Source organism: Mesocricetus auratus, unplaced genomic scaffold (genome assembly GCF_017639785.1).
Source record: "Mesocricetus auratus isolate SY011 unplaced genomic scaffold, BCM_Maur_2.0 Super-Scaffold_100025, whole genome shotgun sequence".
Classification (NCBI taxonomy): domain Eukaryota; kingdom Metazoa; phylum Chordata; class Mammalia; order Rodentia; family Cricetidae; genus Mesocricetus; species Mesocricetus auratus.
Window position 1 is genome coordinate 15960859 of NW_024429206.1, and position 20647 is coordinate 15981505.

At 55.3% G+C, this 20647-nt stretch overlaps 1 protein-coding gene across 22 annotated transcripts in view; it reads right to left on the reverse strand.

Moving 5' to 3' along the window:
- The window catches only part of Ncor2 (nuclear receptor corepressor 2), a 159201-nt gene that overhangs the window by 132620 nt on the left and 5934 nt on the right, over positions 1-20647 (reverse strand). For all 22 annotated transcript variants that reach the window (XM_040731477.1, XM_040731479.1, XM_040731485.1 and 19 more), the window contains one exon: positions 1574-1618. The gene's annotated coding sequence lies outside the window, so the exon portion shown is untranslated. Of the gene's footprint in view, positions 1-1573; positions 1619-20647 lie in introns of those variants that run through there.

Here is a 20647-nt window from a genome sequence, read left to right on the forward strand (position 1 = left end):
GAGGAGCCGCCTGGGTCTCTGGCTCCCCGCCCTCCCCTCCGTCTGCTTCCCTCCTCCCACAAGCATGATGGATCGCCCCAGTGGAGGGAGCTAAGTGCTTGCAGACAAAAAGCCCTTTTATCGTCCTCGGGTGGGCCACTGGCGTGACAGGCAGATAAGTCAGGCTGAGGTGGCTCCCCATTAGGCGAGATGCGGATGGATGGAGAGAAGGGGTGGGGGGTGGGGGTGGGGGTGGAGCAACCAGGTCGTTCCTTCTCCTCTCAAAGGCCCGATGGACAGCCCCACCCCCACAGACTCATGCCCACCCCTTCCTGCCTCGGATGAAACCACAGTCTCTGGCTCAGTTGGTAGAGTGCTTTGCCTGGCACGCAGCAGTGTTTGAGCCTTAGGACCCCGCAAAGCAGGTGCGGTGGCACAGGCAGAGGGATCAAGAATCAGAAGTTCAAGGCTGCACAGCGATTTCAATGCCAGACTGAAGGAAGAGAACCACGGGGGAGGGGTGTGCTCCCTTCCCCCTCCCGACTACTGGGGTGCCTCGAAGGCTCCAGTCAATGAAAGGCATCCCAGCCAGACACCCCGCAAGTGAGGCAGAGTCCTGCCAAGCAGGCAGCCCCACACAGACTGCACCAGGACACCTCCCTTCCCCCTTCCTCAGGCCTCACACAAGCACCATCTTCTTTACTTTACACGCATGGGTGTTTGCCTGCAAGTATGTCTGTCTGTGGACCACGTGTGTGGCTGGCGTGTGTGGAGGTCAGAAGAGGGAGTCAGATCCCCTGGAACCAGAGTTAGAGATGGTGTCAGCTACCACAGGGGTCTGGGATACAAACTTGGCCAGACCCTTTGGAAGAACATCTAGCGCTCTCAACCGCTGAGCCATCTCTCCAGCCTCAAATGCTGGAGTCCTGAGACTCCATATGAAACTGTATACCCGCCCACACTCGTACCCCTAATTCTTCACCCAACAGCACCTCACATTGGGCTTGGCGTACGCTGAGGACAGGACCCCTGTCCAGCTTGTCAGCTGTCTCCGTCACCCACTGCATGACCTACACACAGTAGGTGCTTCAGAAAGAAGTAACAGTTCAAGAAAGCAGGCCTGTCATGCCTGGGGCAGGGGGATCTCAAGCTCAAAGCTTGCCTGGGCTGTGAAGCGAGTTCAAGGAGAACCAGGGCAACTTAGTGAGACCCTGTCTCAAAATAAATCGTGAGAAGAGAGCTGTGGGCATGGCTCTGTGGTTAGCATGGGTTAGCTAGGCTCTTGCCTAGCATAGGTGAGGCCTGGGTTCCATCCCCAGTACCACAGAAGAAAACAAATAGCAAAATAACCAATCAATGGATAAAGAACAAATTCTCCCAACAGCAGCCAATGGAAGGGTAGGGGTTGACAGTCCCAGCTGCTTCCTGCCCTGCCTAGACAACCCAGGTATCCACCAAGCACCATTCCATGCCTCTCCCACCGGCTAGACAGGCTCTGGTTCCGCAACGCTCCAGACCAACTTCCACCAGAAGAACTAGGCAGTATGTGCCCCCACACACCCCAGGCAGCAAGTGGAAATAAAGATAAACCTACCAGAAACTTCCACCAGGAGGCTGCGTCCTCAAAGACTCAGGAGAGCTGCGGGAGAAAACAGGGATCTTGTTACTAAGCATCACAGCATCTGCGCTCACAAATCCCTAACCGAGCTATACCTGGCAACACAGGCACTTCCCCCCAGATACACAGGAGGCTGAGGCAGGAAGGGCATGAGTTCAAGGCCTGTGAGCTACAGAAGAGTTCAGGGTCAGCTGAACAACTCGGTGAGATCCTGTCTAAAACTAAAATGTAAGAAGAAGGCTGGGAGAGGAAGGGGTGGCTGGGTGGCGGAACCCCTCCCTGCCTAGCATGCATGGAGTTCAATCCCCAGTGCCACCAGGTCAAAACGAACAAGAATCCTTAACCAAGTCACCATATAAAGACAGGGGCAGCAGAGGGCCTGGTTCTAAAATGCCCTAAAGGGGACGATGGCGTAGGGCAATACTCCCAGAGTGCAGGTTAAGTCTGGAGTCACCAGGACTGCCTGCCAGGATGGCAGAAATTAGACGACATCAAGTGTTTGACCAAAATGGGGAGCAGCTGGAACTCACAGGAGTAGAGAGCGCCAGCATGTGGAATCTGTACACAGCCAATCAGGCGTTTGCTGTATGATATCAAAAAAAAAGAGAGTCCCCACAGAGGCTGGGCCAGCCTAGGCAGCAACAGACACCTTTATAATCACACTCGGACCTGAACCCACAGGCTTTTCAGTTTTTGAAACAGATACTATGTAACACAGACTAGCCTGAAGCTCAGGATCCTCCTGCCGTCCTGAAACACTACAGTTACAACATTACAACCATGAACGGCCACTCAACACTCATGAATTCTTTACTGTGTGGCAAAAGGATGCACAGAGACAGAGCAGAGTGGGTGGCACAGTGGGTGGCGCACCACACAGTCCAACACCAGTGGCAGCTGGGACCCTAGGCAGATCTGGTGTCCTGACCTGAGGTCCTCCCTCAGAAACAGTTGTCCCAACATCACCTCCAAGACCCCTCCCAATGAACCAACATCTCAGCCTCAAGTGGAGTTTGGGAATCCCTGCTTCCAGTCAGATAAGAGGCCAATAAAGAAGGGGGAGGCGTAGCACCCTTAGGCTGTGAAGCAAGCACCCCAGCTTCCCGGATGTGCAACCTGGAAGCCAGGCGCTCCCATGCCTGGGCCTTCATGTGTATCTCTGCAATGCTCACAGTAGTAGAAACATCAACCTCACAGGCATGCGGGAAGCCAGTACACAAGGAGCCAGGGTGTGCACACTGCGTGCTCCTGTGACTGCTGCCTGGCAGCGCCGGGACCCAATCCAGCAGCTGGTGACCCAGCTCCAGGGCCTGCACTCCCGCACCGCCTGCCCTGACAGGCCCCTTAAACTCCAGGCTTGAAGGGGCAGCTGCAGGCGACTCACAGGGGACCATCCAGCCGCTTCTTTCTCTGCCCTGTGTCCTCTTTAAGCCTTTGTTTGCTGTGATGCCCCGGGGCTTGGCACCGGGTCCTGCCATCTGCAGCAACCCCAGAGACAGGCCCTGTGGGAAGCTGGAACGGGAAGGATGGGCATGGCTCCCGGAAGCTTCAGCAGCCAGCCACCTGCAGCCTGTCTGTAATGGGCTGGGCAGCGCCAGGCCTCGAAGGCGGGCGCCCTCCCTCCCTAGCAGTAGGAAGGCTGGCCCCTACCCTGGGAGGTCAGCTGGGAAATGGGGCTGCCTCTCCCCAAGGTCCTTGCTGCGTGCGACCCCTTCAGTACAGTGCCTGGAGTGTTTGGTGGGTGCAGAAGCAGTGCGGGCCAGCTGTAAGAACAGTACTCCAAGGGAGGCGTTCCCCATTTATTTAGGGAGCCCAGCACGACTGCCACATGTGGAGACAAAGCGAGAGCCAGGGTCCCGTGCAAGGCACTAGACAAGGTAGGCATGGCTGCCCACAGAGGGACAGCAGGCAAGGCTCAGCCTGACCAACGAGGCCTTTCGCCAGGTCTTGGCTGAGGAGGAACAAGGTCCCACGCTGCTTTGGAGAACAGAGTGGTGGCCTTGGGGACAGGAGGTGAGGGGGCAAACCAGGGAATGCCACACAACAGACAACTGGGTGAGTGATCGGGGAGGGCAGAAGGAGGTCATTCCATATGGACTCCAGAAAGCCGACAAAGGACCAGAGCAGCTCCACCCGCGGAAGGATGCAGAACAGCCTGTGCACAGCTCAGGGTGGAGACAAAAAGATGGCCGGGCGCCAGGCATTGGTGGCGCACGCCTTTAATCCCAGCACTAGGGAGGCAGAGGCAGGCAGATCTCTGTGAGTTCGAGGCCAGGCTGGCCTGACAGCCTCCAAAACAGAGAAACCTTGTCTCGTAAAAAAAAAAAAAAAAAAAAGATGGCCGGGTATCACCAGCTCCTCATTTACTTCTGACAGTTACCCTGAGCACCAGTTTCTCAGGCAGGAGGCTGAGGCTGGAGCCCGGAGCCCACTCCCCCAGCTGCATCAGAGCTTGGGCCTAGGGCCGGGGCACCAGGATGGATGGGTGCAGCCCAGACACAGGCCTCGTCCTGCTTTTTATTGTTAACCTGACACAACCTAGACTCACCTATAAGAAGGAACCGCAAGTGAAGAACTGCTTCTATCGGAGGGGCCTGTGGCGGGACATGTCTGTGAGCCGGCCCTAGCTAACGACTGAGGTGGGTGGGCCCGCACACTGTGGGTGGCGCCATCCCTAGGCAGCTGAGCTGAAAGAAAGTTAGCTGAGCACGAGCCAGTAAGCAGCACTCTTCGTGGCTTTTGCTAGTCTCTGCCTACATTCCTGCCCTGACTTCCCTCAGTGACAGGACTGTGACCTGGAAATCTTAGGTAGAAATAACAATCTTCCTCCCCACGCTGTCTTTGATGAGCATGCTTTGTTTATCACAGCAAGAGAGATCAAACAGTAACAGGCATATATGCCAGATGGCGGTGGCGCCTTTAATCCCAGTGATCAGGAAACAGAGGCAAGCCAATCTCTGAGTTCCAAGCCAGGCTGGCCTATGGAGTTCCAGGACAGTCAGGGCCACACAGAGAATCCCCGTCTAGAAAACAACCAAAACCAGGCACATCCATGTATATATGAGCACACACATATGACCCAGGCAGCAGCTGGGTTCCCATGTGCAACACCGCTAGCAGGTGGCCTCGTCTCCTGCCACAGGGAGCACTGCCCTGCCGCAGAGAGCACACCCTGGGTTCCTGGCTGCTCACCAGCACACTCAGCAAGTCTCCACCGCTCTCCCTGGCTCTCCCTCATCCCTCCACTGTCGGTAACGTCACACCCACTGCTGGCCTGTTTGGCTTGTGGCCACTCCTCTTCACAGGCACTCTGCACACGCCTCTCCCTCCGCTGTGCACACTTGGCAAGCTGCCTTTTCACATCCGCGTCTGCACACCCACCAGTCCTCTCCAGGTGCCCCGCCCCCAACAGCCCTTCCTCAGCAGACACACTTGAGTGCGGGGAGCCCCTCCTTCGCAGCTAATATCCAGCCCTTACTCCGGCAGCTGGAGGAAGTTCCAAGGACTCCTCCTGCCCCCTGGGGCTTAGAAGTCAGTTCCCAGCAAGGCGGCTGGGGGAGGGGGCACTTTCCAAGGCACCTCTCCCAGGCCCCAGGCTAAGCTGGCCTCAAACAAGGCCATTAGCTGCAGAGCCGACTCTGGCCCACACCCCATCCCTGCCTTCCCAGGAACAAGGCAGGCACCAATTCCTCCTCTGACTCTCCCCCTGCCCAGCTCAGAAACAAAGCCACAAGAGGATAGGAAGCTAAGCCCCCCACTCCAAGCCAGGTAGAAATGTGACCATAAACAAGAGGACAGACAAAACAGACGTGACTAGCCTTGCTGCCCACACCCACACCCCCCACAGGGACACCAGGAAACGCAGCCCCAGGGAACCTGCAATGGATGGGGGGGGGGGCTGCAGAGAGGCACTCAAGGTCAAGGACGCAGAGGGCAAAGCCAGGGCAGGAACTTCTCGGAGCCTCAGAAGGACATGACTCAAGGAGGGACAAGGGGCACTGACCTGCTCTAACCTTCAGGGGTTACAGGTATGGGGTGGCAGGGCAGCCTCTGAACTTGAGGTGGTGCCGCTCCCCAGACACTAACTCCCTCCCACAGAAGAGCTCAACAGTCTGGATCTAAGCCATGAGCCTCTGCTGCAGGGACCCAGGAGCAAGGAGCAGCTCTGCTCCCCCAGGCTCCAGCCATGCCAGGCCCATGCTACCCAGTCTCTGTGTCCCAGGATACACGACAGAAACTGCCCACTGGGGGGTGATCCCAGGAGGCACTCGGCACAAATCCCCATTACCTCCTAGCGACTTTCTGGCCAGCAGTCATACGCCCTCCATAGAACAGACAAACGTGGATACACAGAGGGACCCTGGAGCCCAATCATAAGCAAGGCCCAGACCCTGCCCTGCAGCCCACACTCCAACCAGACCGGTGCTGCTGCTGCTCAGGTGTGAGGAGCAAGGCATTCAACACCTTGCTCCCACTCAGGACCCTCAGCTCCCTTCCCTTCGGTCCCCCAGCGGGTGCCTGGAGAAGAGACAGCTCTCACCAGGAGTCCACCACCCCCTCCTCAAGCTCTATAGCCAAGAGGCCCAGTTACAGGAACACCAAGAGAGGCAATGTCCCTTAGACACACATCTGGCCCAACCCTCGCCATGCACGTGATGCACACACCCCAACCCACCCCATTCCACCTCAGCGCCAATCCTAGAAACTGCAGTTTGAGGACTTGGAACAACACAGCCCAGCTACCCAAAGCTGGGGTAGCCAGAGCCTCAAGGCACCGTGGGACCTGGGGGAATCCCCCACCCTCCCAGGATAGCTCAGCTGGGTACATCTTTCCCCACCAGGTAAACAGGAAGCCTACCCCATCCCCAAGGGGCCGGTGTCACTGAGGGAGCCAGCAGCTGACACAGTCAAGCAAAGGAGCCCGCTCCACCGCCCTTCCATTTAGAAGCCACGGGGATATTTTATTTTCCTTCTCAAGTGACAGCTGAGACGCCCGCCCTCGGCGGCTCTCCTTGAAGCTGCAGAGAAGCAATCACAGAGAGGCCACCAAGGTCTCAGCTCCAGCAGCTTGGCTGCCACGGCCACGGCAGGAGGTGGATGGCAGCAGCCTCACCCCTGTAGCCCTCCCACGAGCAGGGCAGGGGCTGTGAAACCAAGGCCAAGAGGGCCAGCAGCATGGGGGAGGTGTGGGATGGGGGGGATGCCTAGGTGACAGAATGAGGGGGCACATGCTGCACCCCAGGGGATCACAAGGTCAGGAGAGAAATGAAAAGCAGACCCCACTGTCACAAGAACCCATGGCTTCCAGGAGCATCTGCCTGGGTCCCCAAGACATCAGGCCTTTTCAGTCTGGGTATAATTAATGGGGGGGGGAGCCTTGAGCCACAGGAACCATAACCACAGCCACCGTGAGCTTCATACCAATCTTGTGAAGAGGGTGCCGGCTATCCTCACCCCATCTCGTGAATGGAGAAAACCCCCATCCTCAGGACCACAGAGTCAGGGAGAGTTGGGGGGGGATCCTCCATCCTCAGGATTCGGGTCTGGCCCTCTACCCAAGTTACCAGCCTTCCACCTACACCCGTGGCCCGGGCATGGGCTGCTCAGAACAGCCATCTAGCATCTCATGGCGGGAGGGGAGGGGTTCAGTGGGATCTACAAAAGGCAGAACCAGAGGGAGCAATTAGAGGCAGAGGCCAGGAAGAAGCCGCATCGACCGCCTTCCCAGGGAAGGGGGCCTCTCTGTGGTCAGAGGCAGTCTGGCTCACAGCCAAGCATAGGCCAGGCCAGGACAAACCAGGCCGGGAGCCCACAGAGGCCCAGGCAACCCGAGACGCCATCTGCTATCCACCTGTCCATCAGCAGTCACCCACATGGGCCCCGGGCCCTTGCAAAGCTTCACTCCCAATAAGTCCCACTCTGGTTTTATTATTAATTTTGGGTTTTGAGCAACTGCGGGTAGAACCCAGGCCTTCGTGCATGTCAACACCACACCACTAAGCCACTACCTCCCCTCTCTCTCTCCCTGCTTTCCAGATGGGGATGCGGAAAGGCAGGAAAAGGGGGGTCAAGGCCTCACAGAGGGACTTCACCTCCCCAGCTGTCTCCATGTATCCCTGGCCTGGGGAACAAGTAGGGCAAAGATCAGGGGAAGGAATGGGGGTGCTGCCCTTGGGGACCATCTACAGAAAGGGCATAGCAGGGCTGCCTCACAGACCTCGTACGGAGTTACCAAGTTCAGCTTGGGGCTGGGTTGGAAAAATCCCCACCAATCCCCACCAATCCCCACCAAGCTTGCTCTAGGAGGCTCTCCCCAGAGACTGGAGAAAGCAGGCTTGCTGCAGAGGGTCTCAGCTTCAACCCAGGAGCAGGGCTAGGCCACTAGAGGCTACACATGCTGGGCCAGGGGCTAAAGCGAGATCAGGGCCCCAATCGATCGCCAGAATGCAATTAATTGCCTGGGTCAAGAGATCTGTCACCCAGGGCTCAGGGGACAGTCAAGAGTCCTGCAACCCAGGATGGAAAAGGCAGCTGGCATTGATGGTGTCGTGGGGCAGAGGCAGACCCTTGCTCCTCACACAGTCCCCTGTGGGAGCTGACACTGCCACGTTTGTCCACCCCACGGTGCCCAGTGAAGACTCAAGAGGGAATCTCTCCGTCGCCCTGCAAAGAGCACTGCACTGAGACAGAGTGACAGCAGCCCTCTGCCCTAGTCACAACACACACTGCCCTGGGCTTGCCTGCTGCCAGCCTGGGCTGAGTTACCCCGAGTCACCCCAGTGAGTCCAGTCTGGAGGATGGGGTGATAACCTCATCACCCCTCACCCTCCACACCACACCAGTTTTGCGGCTTTGCATTCTGAGATGTTGATCCCGACTTCTCTCTTGGATCTATCATACAACTGGAGAAACTGAGGCTCAAGGAGGCAGGGGTGGGGGGGTATCTTCAGACACTATTCCTAGAGGCCCATTCAGCCTAGCTCAGCATGTGCTTAGAAGCCAAGGTCACATGGGAAAAGGGGGAGAGGACCTAGCACTATACTTCAGGGGCGAGTGGTACTGACTGATTGACAGCCTGGTCTAGCTGGATGTTTCTGTTTTGGGACATGAGCCCATGACTCTTCCAGCCCCGCTAGGGTGACAAGGCTGTGTGCACAGTGACCGGGTGGGTCCCAGGACTCCAGGTCACAGATATAGTGATCTGCCCTTCACTCAGGACAGCACTCAGGGATATCCAAGGGCCCATCCCTGGCCAGCAGCGATACCCTAGAGCACAGCTCAATCTTAGCACAGGGCGAGGCCCAAATTCCAATTCTCTCACTACCACCTTCTGGCTGGACAACATCCCATCTCTCATCTTAAGAGTGTCGCCTGTGGAAGCCTGCAAGGTGCTGAGCCAAGCAGATTGATAAAGAAAAACTCAGGCTGCTTAATAAAGACATATTAGGGTCAGGGAGAAGGCCTGGCAGTAAAGACACTTGCCACCAAAGCTGACAACTAGAGTTCAACCCCTGGGAACCCCGTGGCTTCAGAAGTTGTCCTCTGACCTCTACACATATGCCATGGCAGAGGTGTGTGTGTGTGTGTGTGTGTCTGTGTCTGTGTGTGTCTGTGTGTGTCTGTGTGTGTCTGTGTGTGTCTGTGTGTGTCTGTGTGTGCTTGCCCCCACCAATACACAAACACAACAGATAAACAAATGTAATTTTTAAAGTATCTGTGTATGGGTGTCTTGCCTACACGTATGTCCGGGCACTACTTGTGTGTCAATATCTGTGTGGGTCAGATGGTGTCGGATCCTCTTTTAACTGGAGTTTTAAAAAAATGTTTGTAAGCCACTATGTGGGTACTGGAAATTGAACCCGAGTCCTCTGCAAAGAACAAGTGAGCCATCTCTCCAGCCCCCAAAATAAATGTCAAATTAAAAGTAAAAAAATAAATCTTCATTGATTTTCACATGTATTTATTGAGATGAAATTCATGTTAACAGAATCATTACCAAGTGAATAAAACCATGTTTGATATACTCAACGCTGGACAACCATTATCTAATTCCAGAACAGTCCACCACCCTAAAAGTGACCCTGTCCACACTGAAGTCTCACGTACCCTCCCCAAGGCTCCCCCATTCTCCATGGACTTGTCCTTTCTGGATGATTCAAGGGCTCACAACCCTTTCGCATACCCCTCCTTTCATTCCACGCCACTCCAGGTCTTGTTCCCAGATGTGGTACTTCATTCATTCCAGCTTGTAGCGGAGTAATATTCAACTGTGTGGACAGGCCGATTACATCGTTTTTTAAGGATTTCTTTATATTTACTTTATGTGTATGAGTGCCTACAAATATGTACGTGTACCACATGCATGTAGCAGCCATGGAGGTCAGGAGAGGGCGTCAGATCCTCTGGAACTGGAGTTACAGGTCACTGTAAGTTGCCATGAGGGTGCTGGGAACCAAACCTGGGTCCTACAGAAGAGCAGCCACTGCTCAACTGCTGAGCCATCTATCTTTCCAGCCACGTGATTAATGTTTAAATGAGGAAAAGAAATACGTTTTAAGTAACGACAGGGCAGGGAGACGGCTCAGTGGGTAAAGTGTTGAGTCCCCAAGTGTGGGGACCGTGGATCCCCAACCAGGTGGTGACATGCATCTGCAGGCCCCGTGATGGCAACATGGGAGGTTGAAACGGGTGAATCTGGAATGCTGGCTGGTCAGCCTAGCCTACTTGGTACATTCCAGGTCCCAGAGAGAAACTGTCTAAACAGAAAGCAAGAGGAGCCTGAGCAATGACACTAAAGTTGTCCTCTGACCTCCAAACACACGTGTGCATACATAAATAAACAGCACAAAGTCGGGCGGTGGTGGCGCGCACCTTTAATCCCAGCACTCGGGAGGCAGAGGCAGGCGGATCTCTGTGAGTTCAAGACCAGCCTGGTCTACAAGAGCTAGTTCCAGGACAGCCTCCAAAGCCACAGAGAAACCCTGTCTTAAAAGAAAAAAGAAAAAGAAACAGCACAACAAAGAATACTTAAAATTAATACATGGTTGGGGGGAAGGTAGGGGGGAGATGGGGACAGGAACTATGGTCGATATGTAAAATGAATAAAAAGCTTTTAAATAAATAAATAAAAATTCTATGCACACAGAAACGAGGGAGAATTGTAAGCTGAACAAATAAATCTTTTCCTAAGAACTAATATGAAAATTCTAAACCAAGCCTGCCAGGTGGTGATGGCACACACCGTTCATCCCAGCATTCAGGAGGCAGGTGGATCTCTGAGTTCGAGTCCAGCCTGGTCTACAGAGTTCCAGGACAGTCAGAGCTACAAGAGAAACCCTGTCTTGAAAAAAAAATATATATAAGCCAAGCCTAATGCCTAAAATGGTGTGGAATCTTCTCAGCGGAAGGAGCCAGCCAACGGATGGGTGGGTCTGTGGGAGCCAATGGCCCCACCGTGTCCTAACTCATGAACCACCCCACCACCCCACCCCCCACCCCCACCGCCAGGACTACCTGGGGCCTCCTGAAAATGCCATGAGCTGAGTCCTGACTAGCAGCAAGTAGACACCAAGAATGTCTCTAGGGAAAGACTTCAAGGTGGGTGGGGCAGCTTGTGGGAAGGAAGGCCCACAGGTGAGAAAGTTCAGCAAGAGATGGGGGAGCCACCAATGAGGCAGCATGGAGCCCCTCACTATCTCTCAGGTGGGACTGTCCCAAACCAAGCGCCCGAGACTCCAGTTTAGGGCCTGGCCTTGGCAGTGACTGAAACGGACAAAGAACCCCCACCCACGGCGTGCTCAACCTGTCACCCAAGAGCCACAGCAGCGAGCAGGGTCTCCATGCCAACGCCCCTACCCTAGACATTTTAGAAACTGCTAAGGATGCTGGTAGCTTTGCCCATGTGAGTCCCACACCATCCAAGTCCCCTCCCCACACAAGCTTTGAATAATCTGGCCACCAAAGCTATCCTGCCTAGCAGGAACAGAAGGCACAGGCTCTTTAGGACTGAAGCATGATGATGCTTCCCTTCCCTGACTCTGTGTCCAGAAGCTTCCACAGTCAGCTACTGTCAAGGGCTGCTGGACGCACTGGGCAAGTCCACTAACTTCTCTGGGCCTCAGGACTTCGTTCAAACACATGAGGACATGGAAACTGAACGTGTAAATAGATACAATGTGGGCTTCCTCAGCTAGGCACAGGCCTCAAGGCTACCCCACAGCCTTGGTCCACAGTGGCAAGTCCCGGATACTGGCAAGGAATGCCAGCAGGGAAGTTCCAGGCTCTAGCAGGGCAAGCAGAGGGTGGAGGATAAAACCCTGTGCTTCCTCCACAGGCCAGGTGGCTCATGGCCTACCCAGCTTTTATCTCAGAGGAGATAAACTGCCTGCTCAAGTTCACGTTCACGATCAAGTGAACCCACTTAATCCCCATAGAGATCTGTGCTGAGCGGCTCCCAGGGCCTGCGGAGAAGGGCTACTGATGCCTGAGGTTGCAGACGCGCCACACACCATGGGCTCCATCCACATCCTGGGCGAGGCTACTCACAGAAGAATCCTAAGCAGCACAGAGCCCTTCTCTAGATAGGGATACTGGGGAGGGGGAGGGGGCGGTGGCAAACCCAGGCTGACTGCTCCTCATTGGACCACCTGCCCTCTCCTCTCAGAATAACCCATGCCCCCCACACTGGAATGTCAAGACAAAGGAGCAGGGTCAGGGCATCTACAGTGAAAGCACTTCGAAGACAGAACCTACAAACAGACCCCAGCACCAGCACTCAGCTGCGAGCGGCTTCTCTGCCCTAGAAGACACAAAGAACGGTGGGAGGGGTGTGCCCCAAGGACAATGAGCGAAGTTTGTAGGCATTTCTGGCTGTCCCAAAGGGGAGCACTAGTGAGCAGAGCCAAATACTGCATACAATGGACCCGCAATGCTCACTCTAGGAATGTGACCAGTGGCCAGCCTGAGCTAACCCCGGCTACATGAGACACTGTCTGAAAACACTAGGGAAAAGGGGTGAGACAGAGAGCCCCCCTCCTCCCACACACCAGGAGTTCCCTCTAGAGGCTGGGCTATGCTCAGGCTGTCTCTAACTTCCCCATGTACAGGAAAACATGGCTGCCAAGGCTCAAGTCCTGCCTGGCAAAGGCGTGCCTTGGCAGAGTGGCCTCCTAGGCGCAGGGGCAGGCACCTTCAGGGGCCATCCCTATTTCCCTTTGTTCCCCATTGTGTTTATGCAGGAGAGTTCAGTAGCCTCTTCCCACCATGAGCCACCAGCCGTGAGACACACTCTCCATGAGACACTGCTCAGGAGATGACACCAACCCCCAAGACACGGATCTTGACACAGGTCTAATGATGTGCCCAGGACAATTACTACAGCCGGTGGCTTGGCTCTGAAGTCCTTCTAGTTACACAAACAAGCCCAGAAAAGAAGAGTAGCGCTATCTCATCCCAGTTTTACATAGAGGGAAACTGAGGCAGCATGATTCAACCATGCTGAGGCTACGTGGATGCTGGTGAGAAGAGATTCTGAGATGCCCAGAGTGCCCTTGGAGTCTAAGGCCAATGTTCCTGAGCATGGCAAACTCCAGGCTGGGTGGTACATAAAGCTGTCACTGTTCACCCACTGCTGACCTACAAACCGGCAGGGCCACATGGCTCACTGTTGACAGCAGGCTACAGCATGTCTCAAGCAGAATGGCGAGACCCATGAACTCTGCCACGAGGGCACAATGGAGCCCAGTCCAGCAGAGGCCTGAAGAAGCAGAAAGATGTGGCTGGGAAAAGCCCACAACCAACCAAGGCAGCTTTCGGCTGGTCTCCAGTGACGGAACCTGGTGGCAGTCGGTGAGTGTCCTGTGATCTTTATTTAACCAGGACAGCTCTTTATCTTCTGGCTTCCTAGTCCCGGCTGGAAGACACAACCCACTTCTGCCCCACAGCCTCTGCACCCAGCCCCACGAGGGCACCCCCAGTCAGCCCAGCCTCCAGAGCTTGCCTAGGGGGGGGGGGACACTTGCATTGAAGGATCTCATTTCATTTAATTGCTGCTCCAGTTTCTGGCGATGGGCCCAGAGGCCTTGGGACAGGAGCCGGCCAATTTCCGCCTTTCCCTGCAGCTGGGGAATTGGCCTCTGGGCACTGCCTGAGGCAGAGAACCCAGGGCACCTGGGGGAGCACATCCTGGAGAACCAATTGTAGTCTGTCATGAGATAAGCTAGGGACACACCGTTCCCTGGCCATCCACTGGGGCTGGGTACACACTGGCTTAGAGAGAACATGGGACCATAGACCACCCCACTGCCTCCCAGCCTCCCCCAGTCTCCCCAGATCTCTCCCATCTCTCCCGTCGCTCCACATCCTGGCTCCCCAGATCCTAGGACATAATGACCACCATCATCCCCAGCCCGAAGTGAGCACTGGCTCTGTGTGAGCTTCCTCTTCAGCTATAACAAGCGACATTTCCACTCTCGGTTTGGGGACGAGAACCACAACAGAGCAAGGGGAAGGCATTGCTCCCCACATTCTTTAGCCCCCCTTTGCCATGAAGACCCTGGTGCACACATGGGCAAGATCACCCCGCCAGCCCCCCACCCCCGGCTCCAGCTGACTCCCACCCAGGTCCTCCTGCAGCCTCCGCTCTCCTTCGCCATTTGTCAACACAGCGCATCATCTGGGGACTTACTCTGCTAAAGAGGCTCCAAAATAAGCACCTCAGAGCCTCAAGGGAACTTAAGGACACACTCCCCCAAACCCTGAACTCAACATCTGATCTGGGGGGTCCAGGTAACTCAGCCTCTCTCTCCATTCCCACAGGGCACAGCGGGCATGCCCAGATATGCCACCAGTATGACGTAGATCCATTCCCAGGAACACAGTCGAGCCTTTTATGACAATGTGACTCAGGGAGACCTCGCTCTAAGCTGACAAGAAGCAACTCTCAGTCAGTGTTCCTGGGTAACTGCTTTGGAAGGTTGGGTTTTGTTTTTTGCCCAGTCACTGAGACCCACCGGGGCACAGGAAATTGTGTCCTCCCCACCCTCTGCACAGCTGAGGCCACAAGGACGGTACTGGGGCCAACCAAGCCTCTAAACTTCTGTGAGCCCTCCAGGCATCACCAGGCCAGGTGACTGAACTCCACAGGGCACAGCAGGGCATGCAGGGGAAGCTTCCAGGAGGCCAAGTGGCTGGCAGGAATGAGGACTGGAGAGGTTGTTAGCCAAAGATGCTCAGACAACCCTGGCCCTTGGACCATGAAGGAACTAGGTCCCCTATGGCAGTAATGAAGGAACAGAGGACAGACAGCGCTGGCCTGTGACAGGCACAGAATGACACCCGCCACCCAACAATGAGGCTGACTCAGGGCCCCTCAAAGTCTCTTGCTTCAAAGCCCTTACTGTCACTTTCTGGCCAGAAGACCACGGGTCAGAGAGGGTCTGCAAGAGATACAACGCAGCAAAGGAGACCACCAGGCCTCTGGTGCTAGGGCCCCTCCCACAGCACCGCCTGGTCGGCCTCCCCTTCCCCAGATCAACAATGCCCCCACCCGTGCCAGCTCCTCTCTCCTGGCCATACGCATCTCAATGCCTCCCAAACGCCCAGAGCACTCTTCCCAGCACTCAAGGGGCCCAGATGCCAGTCAAGGGAATCAAAGCACAGAGAAGGCAGTGTAACCCTGAAGGTCACAGAGCACACCTGCAGTGCGGTCCCTGCCTTGATGTTCCCACAGAGCGGTGACAAGGACAGGAACAAAACCCAGGTGCCAGGGGACACAGTGGGGGACACACTAGGGGGGCTGCAGCTTCCTGTCAGTGCTGTGGCTGCTATTTATACCTGACAAGGAGAAGCCGAGAGAGCAGGGTCAGCCTCCCACACTGCAGACCAGTCAGAGCCCTGGAGACTTGGAGGGTGGCCCTGCTGCAGTGTGACCAGAGAGGAACACGAGGCCAGGGAACTGTTCCTAGCCAGTCAAAAGGAGGGACCCAACAACAGACTAGGTCTTGCACAGACCACCTGCCTCCCAGGAAGGGGCACAATGGTAGTACTACTGTGTACCTCAGTTTCCCTATCTGAAAAAATGGGGAACTGGGCACCCTAGTGACCAAGGCTTAGAAGAACCAGCTCAGGACACGCACTGCAGGGTTGGTTCTGATATCCCCAACCAGCTCTGACACCAGAGCAGAGTGAGGCCTCTAGCATAGGATACCCGCAGATGTCACACCGGTATGCACTCCTGTTCCCAAGAGCCAGGCCGGCACAGGCCAGTGGATACAAGGACAACATCCACCTACACACACTGCCATGCTGTTAAAGGCAGTCACCCACCAGGCGGTGGGGGTCCACCCCTGTAATCCAAGCACTTGGGAAGCAGAGGCAGGTGGATCTCTGAGTTCAAGGCCAGCCTGGTCTACAGAGTGAGTTCCAGGACAGCCAAGGCTACACAGAGAAACTGTCTCGAAACCCTTCCTGCAAAAAAGGTAGTCACCCATTTTACAGATTCAGACACTGAGGCTGGTCGTGCTGACACAGCAACCTATAGTAGTCACAGTCTTGGAGAAAGAGCGCACTAAAATCCAGACAAAGGCATCAGACGTGAGGACAGATAGGAACCTCAGACCCCTGGCAGTCCTGAGGGAGGTATCCTGCACCCACTATGTAGTCTCATTCTAGAACTTGGGACGTAACCGGGATGGCAGACAGCAGCAAGAGACAGCCAAAGTCATGCATTAGGGGACAACACAAAGAACTAAAGGAGGGGGGCTCAGCCAGGCGAGGGTGTAACGTACTGACAAATGGGACAATGTGGGCACAAAGCTGACGATACCCCCCGGGGGCGGGGGAGCACCACAGGCAGAGACGTGCAAAGGCCCTGGGGTGGAGGCACACATAAGGAGAAACCGCTGAGGGAGCAAGGGGCAGGGGCGGCGAGCAGCTGTGCAGGCCTTACCAGCCACTGTGAGGCCTCGCTCTGCACTGAGCCAACTGGGCTCAGCTGACTTGGTTTTGTTTGCGTGCGGGTGGATGTGTACGCTTGCTTGGGGAGGACAGGACATCTCAAGGGCTGGTGTTCAGGTCCTATCTATCTTGCTTTTTTTGAGGCAGGGTCTCACACTGTGGCATAGGGCTTTCCAATTACACCAGGTTAGCTGGCCAGCAAGTCCCAGGTATCCTGTCTCCACCTCCCAAGCACTGGGATTAGGGCGGTGGTTCTCAACCTTCCTAATGCTGAGACCCTTTAATACAGGTCTTCACGCGTGGACGGCTGGGCCGACTGCCGAGAAGGAAGCTTCTTCCCAGAGTGACTACCGAGAGGAGCGGCCCCCAGGCACTTCCGATTCTCTGTCGAGAGCAGGACGGGGCCCTCTGGGAATCCCATGAAAACTCATCTTTAACCCATGTTCCCAGCAGCTTGCAGTCTCCGGCCGTCCTGCTTCTGCCTCTGTCCCATCTCCTGTCCACATGCATGTCTTCATGTCAGCTCCGCTGATGAGGACGCCGTGCTGCATTTAGGGGACCCCCACTGCAGCATGACTTCACCCTAAATACTGATGGCCACGGTGACTGTTGCCACTGAAGGTGACATCCTAGGGTTCTCTGAAGGAGAACTTGAGTAGGAGGGAGACACTGGTCACCCCAGGCCAGAGCCTAGTCCATGAATAGAAAACAGGTGGGAACTGGAAGCCAGCAAAGGTGGGCCAGGCAGATTGAGGCCAAAGCCTCAGCACCCCCCCCCCAAGTCTCAGTAGGGCCACCCAGAGCCACTGTGTTTACAGTGAGGCTCTGCTGGTCTATAGCAAACCTCTGGGAACTGAGGGTCTCCGAGAATAACACCCCTCCAACCTCATGGCCAACTTAACTCTCCCACAGCAGACTGGCCTCATTAGCCCAATGAGCTGTCCAGTGTCAAGCACGTAGACACCACGGGATTGTCTCAGAGTGACTCAGTAGGCACTGCCGAGGCTAGCATGAAGACAGACAGGCCTGAGACATCTGTAGGCCTGACCGGAGACTTAGGACTTAAAGCCCCCAATAAAAGACCTCCACACACAGACTACAAAGAAAACTCCAGACCTGGCCCCACCCCCCAGCACTGGAAGGCCAGGTGTCCCCACAAGGGCAGGGAGCATGAGACTAGACTTCTAAGTGGGGCAGATATTCAGGAGGTAGAGGGTACCTATGGGGTCACCTCATGGTCCCCCTCTTCCACAAAAAGGCTCTGGACTAGGAGGCCACAGCAGGCTTCAGGGTTAAGGAAAAGGCCTGGAGAAGGTTCCACACTAAGAGCAGAAGCCCAGACTAAAGGAAGAGGGTCCCTCGCTCCCTCTTCATCTTGACAACTCAGATCCAGGGAGGCTGGAACCCAGCTGGGTCAGCTCTGTGGGATGAGTGCTCCCTGGCTCCTTTCGCCCCTTCACACCCTGCAAGGTTCCCACTCTGCTGTAAGTTCGCACCCCCACATCGATCTGGCCAGACTCAAGGGTCCAAAGCACACACAAGTCACAGAAAACCAAGTGCACCCAAAGACAGAGGGGGAGCCCAGCTACCAGCCCCAGGACAACTAGCCTGAGGGGTGGGGGATGGGGGGGACACAGGCTGACCCTAAGGCCACCTGCACACTAAAGACTAACCCCGGGGGCCACCTGCCAAGGAGCAATTAACCCTGCAGGCCTCTCAGGCCGGTGGAGACTGACCCCAGGGCTACCTTCCCAAGAGAGATTAACCCTGGAGCCCACCCAAACCAGGAAAGACTGAGCCCAGAGCACCTGCATTCCCCGCACAGACAGTTCCACGCCAGGCCCAGCCCTAATTCCAGCTGTCACCCCCGGGGCTCTCAACCCCCCCATTCCCAGTCCAGGGCTGCATAGGTGGCTCAGAAGAAACAGGCATCTGAAAGCATCTGGAGCAGGACCCCAGAGTCCCTGGGCACCAACGGTGACATCCCACCCCAGAGCACATTCTTCCTCAGGCTCCAGGAACCACTAAAAGTCACTCGTCAATCCCCCAAGGTAGATAGAGGCCAAAAGGTGCTTGCTCAGAGTTTAACTTGCTAAGCCACGCCCCAGCCAGCCTCAATTCCTCCCAGGGAACGTAGTGGGAAAAGCACCCTCACCCCCACCCCACTGGGGGGGGTCATGTTTTCATAAAGACACCCCACACAGCACCTTCCTCCTAAACCTTAGCACTAAGGCAATTCTTAGGAATCCCCACGATAAGATAAAAATCAATGCTAGAAGCCAAGACAAAGGAATCTGGACCTAGAGTGATATGGATGAAAAACCCAAACACAGATCTATGCTAACACAGGCTTGCAGAGCTGCCTGCCTGTGGGCTCCCAAGAGGAAACAGGACAGGTTAAAAACTGGTGAGCCTTCTGAAAACACCATCAAGTCACCCAGAAACTGCCCAGCACTCCACACAAGGATTTAAGTATTTCAGTCAGGATTGAGGAGACAAACGGATCCTGCACAAAGTCAGCGACCTCCTCAGTCTCCCACTGAATACAACAATCCAGTACACCCACCAGTCCAAGCCAGACTGGGCTGGGACCCAAGCAGGAGCCTTGGGAACGCTCCACGTGGCATCCAGCGGCCCTGTCCGGGTCCCTGTCCTCAAATGCAAAAACCTGAATAGGCTACAAAGAGGAGAAAGCGCGTGAGAGCCTTGTCTTAGGAACTCCCCAACTCAGACTTTCAGAGCTGGAGTCCAATGAATATTTATGAACCCCAAAAGCTGCATTTCATAGAATCATAAGAAAAAGACAGACAGACAGACAGACAGACAGACAGACAGACAGACAGACAAAATACAAGCCAGGCACAGTGGTGCGTGCCTTCTACTCCCAAAGCTCAGGAGGTAGAGGCAGGCAGATCTCTGAGTTCAAGGCCAGCCTGGTCTACACAGTGAGTTCCAGGACATCCAGAGCTGTCTTGAGGGGGAGGGAGCAGCGTGCAGTCGTCACACCAGCCCAGGCACCCAGAGCACCAAGCAGTGGGGTGGCACCCTTGTACTAAGTATTCCAGACTTACTAAGTATTGCGGAACACAGACCAGTATGGGCCAGGACATGACAATCAGTGTGCAATTGGGGTCATATATACGATGTGACACCAGGGACACACTGGAAAATAGCTCATGCTCGGCCTGCCTGCACAACCCAGTGTGACTGCCTCAGGAATGGAAAGCAGCCACGCCCCCAAACCCCCCACCTCACCCCTCCCCACCCCACCCCACCCCGCTGCCATCACTCTTCCAACAGGAGCCTTCAGCAGTTTAGAAGGCGTAACTTCTTGTAGCTGGGTACCTTTTTCTTGACAAATATACATAAGGTAACATCAGTCACCAAACTAAGTGAGCAAAAGCTGTGTGCAAACATGTGGCAGCCAGCTGTGGTGACACATGCCTGTCGTCCTGGCACTCAGAAGGCTGAGACAGGAGGATTGCTGAGAGTTCCAGGACAGTATGGGCCACAGAGTGAGTGAGATACTGTGGCGGTTTGAATAAGGGCACCCACAGGCCCACAGGCTTGATGCTTCATCCCCAGTTAACGTGAATGTATGTGAAGGTGTGGCCTTAGAAATGTGCCCCTGAGAGTCAGCTTTGAAATTTCAGAAGCCCACACCAGGCCCTGTCCGTCTCTGTGTGTCTGTCTGTCTCTGTTTCTCTTTTGTATGCAGCTCCTCTCTCCCTCCCTCTCCTCTCTCTGCCTGCTGCCTGAAGATCATGATGTAAAGCTCTCATCCGCGGCTCCAGTCCCATTCCTGCCTGCCTCCCACCACGATGACTGTGAACTATACTTTGGAAACTGCAAGCGAGCCCCGATTAACCACTTCCCTTCATGAGAGCTGTCTTGGTCACGGCATCACATTCACGGCAACAGAACACCAACTAAGACAGGCCCTGTCCCCCCAGGCCCCCCAAAAAAAAAAAAAACAAAAGAAGGGAAAGAAGAAAAAAGAATCCATGGCACATTATTTCATACCAAAGAAAGTAAGTTTCCCTTATAGGAGGCAGGTCCTCCCCAGAAGACAAGCATACGAGGGTCCCAGCTGGG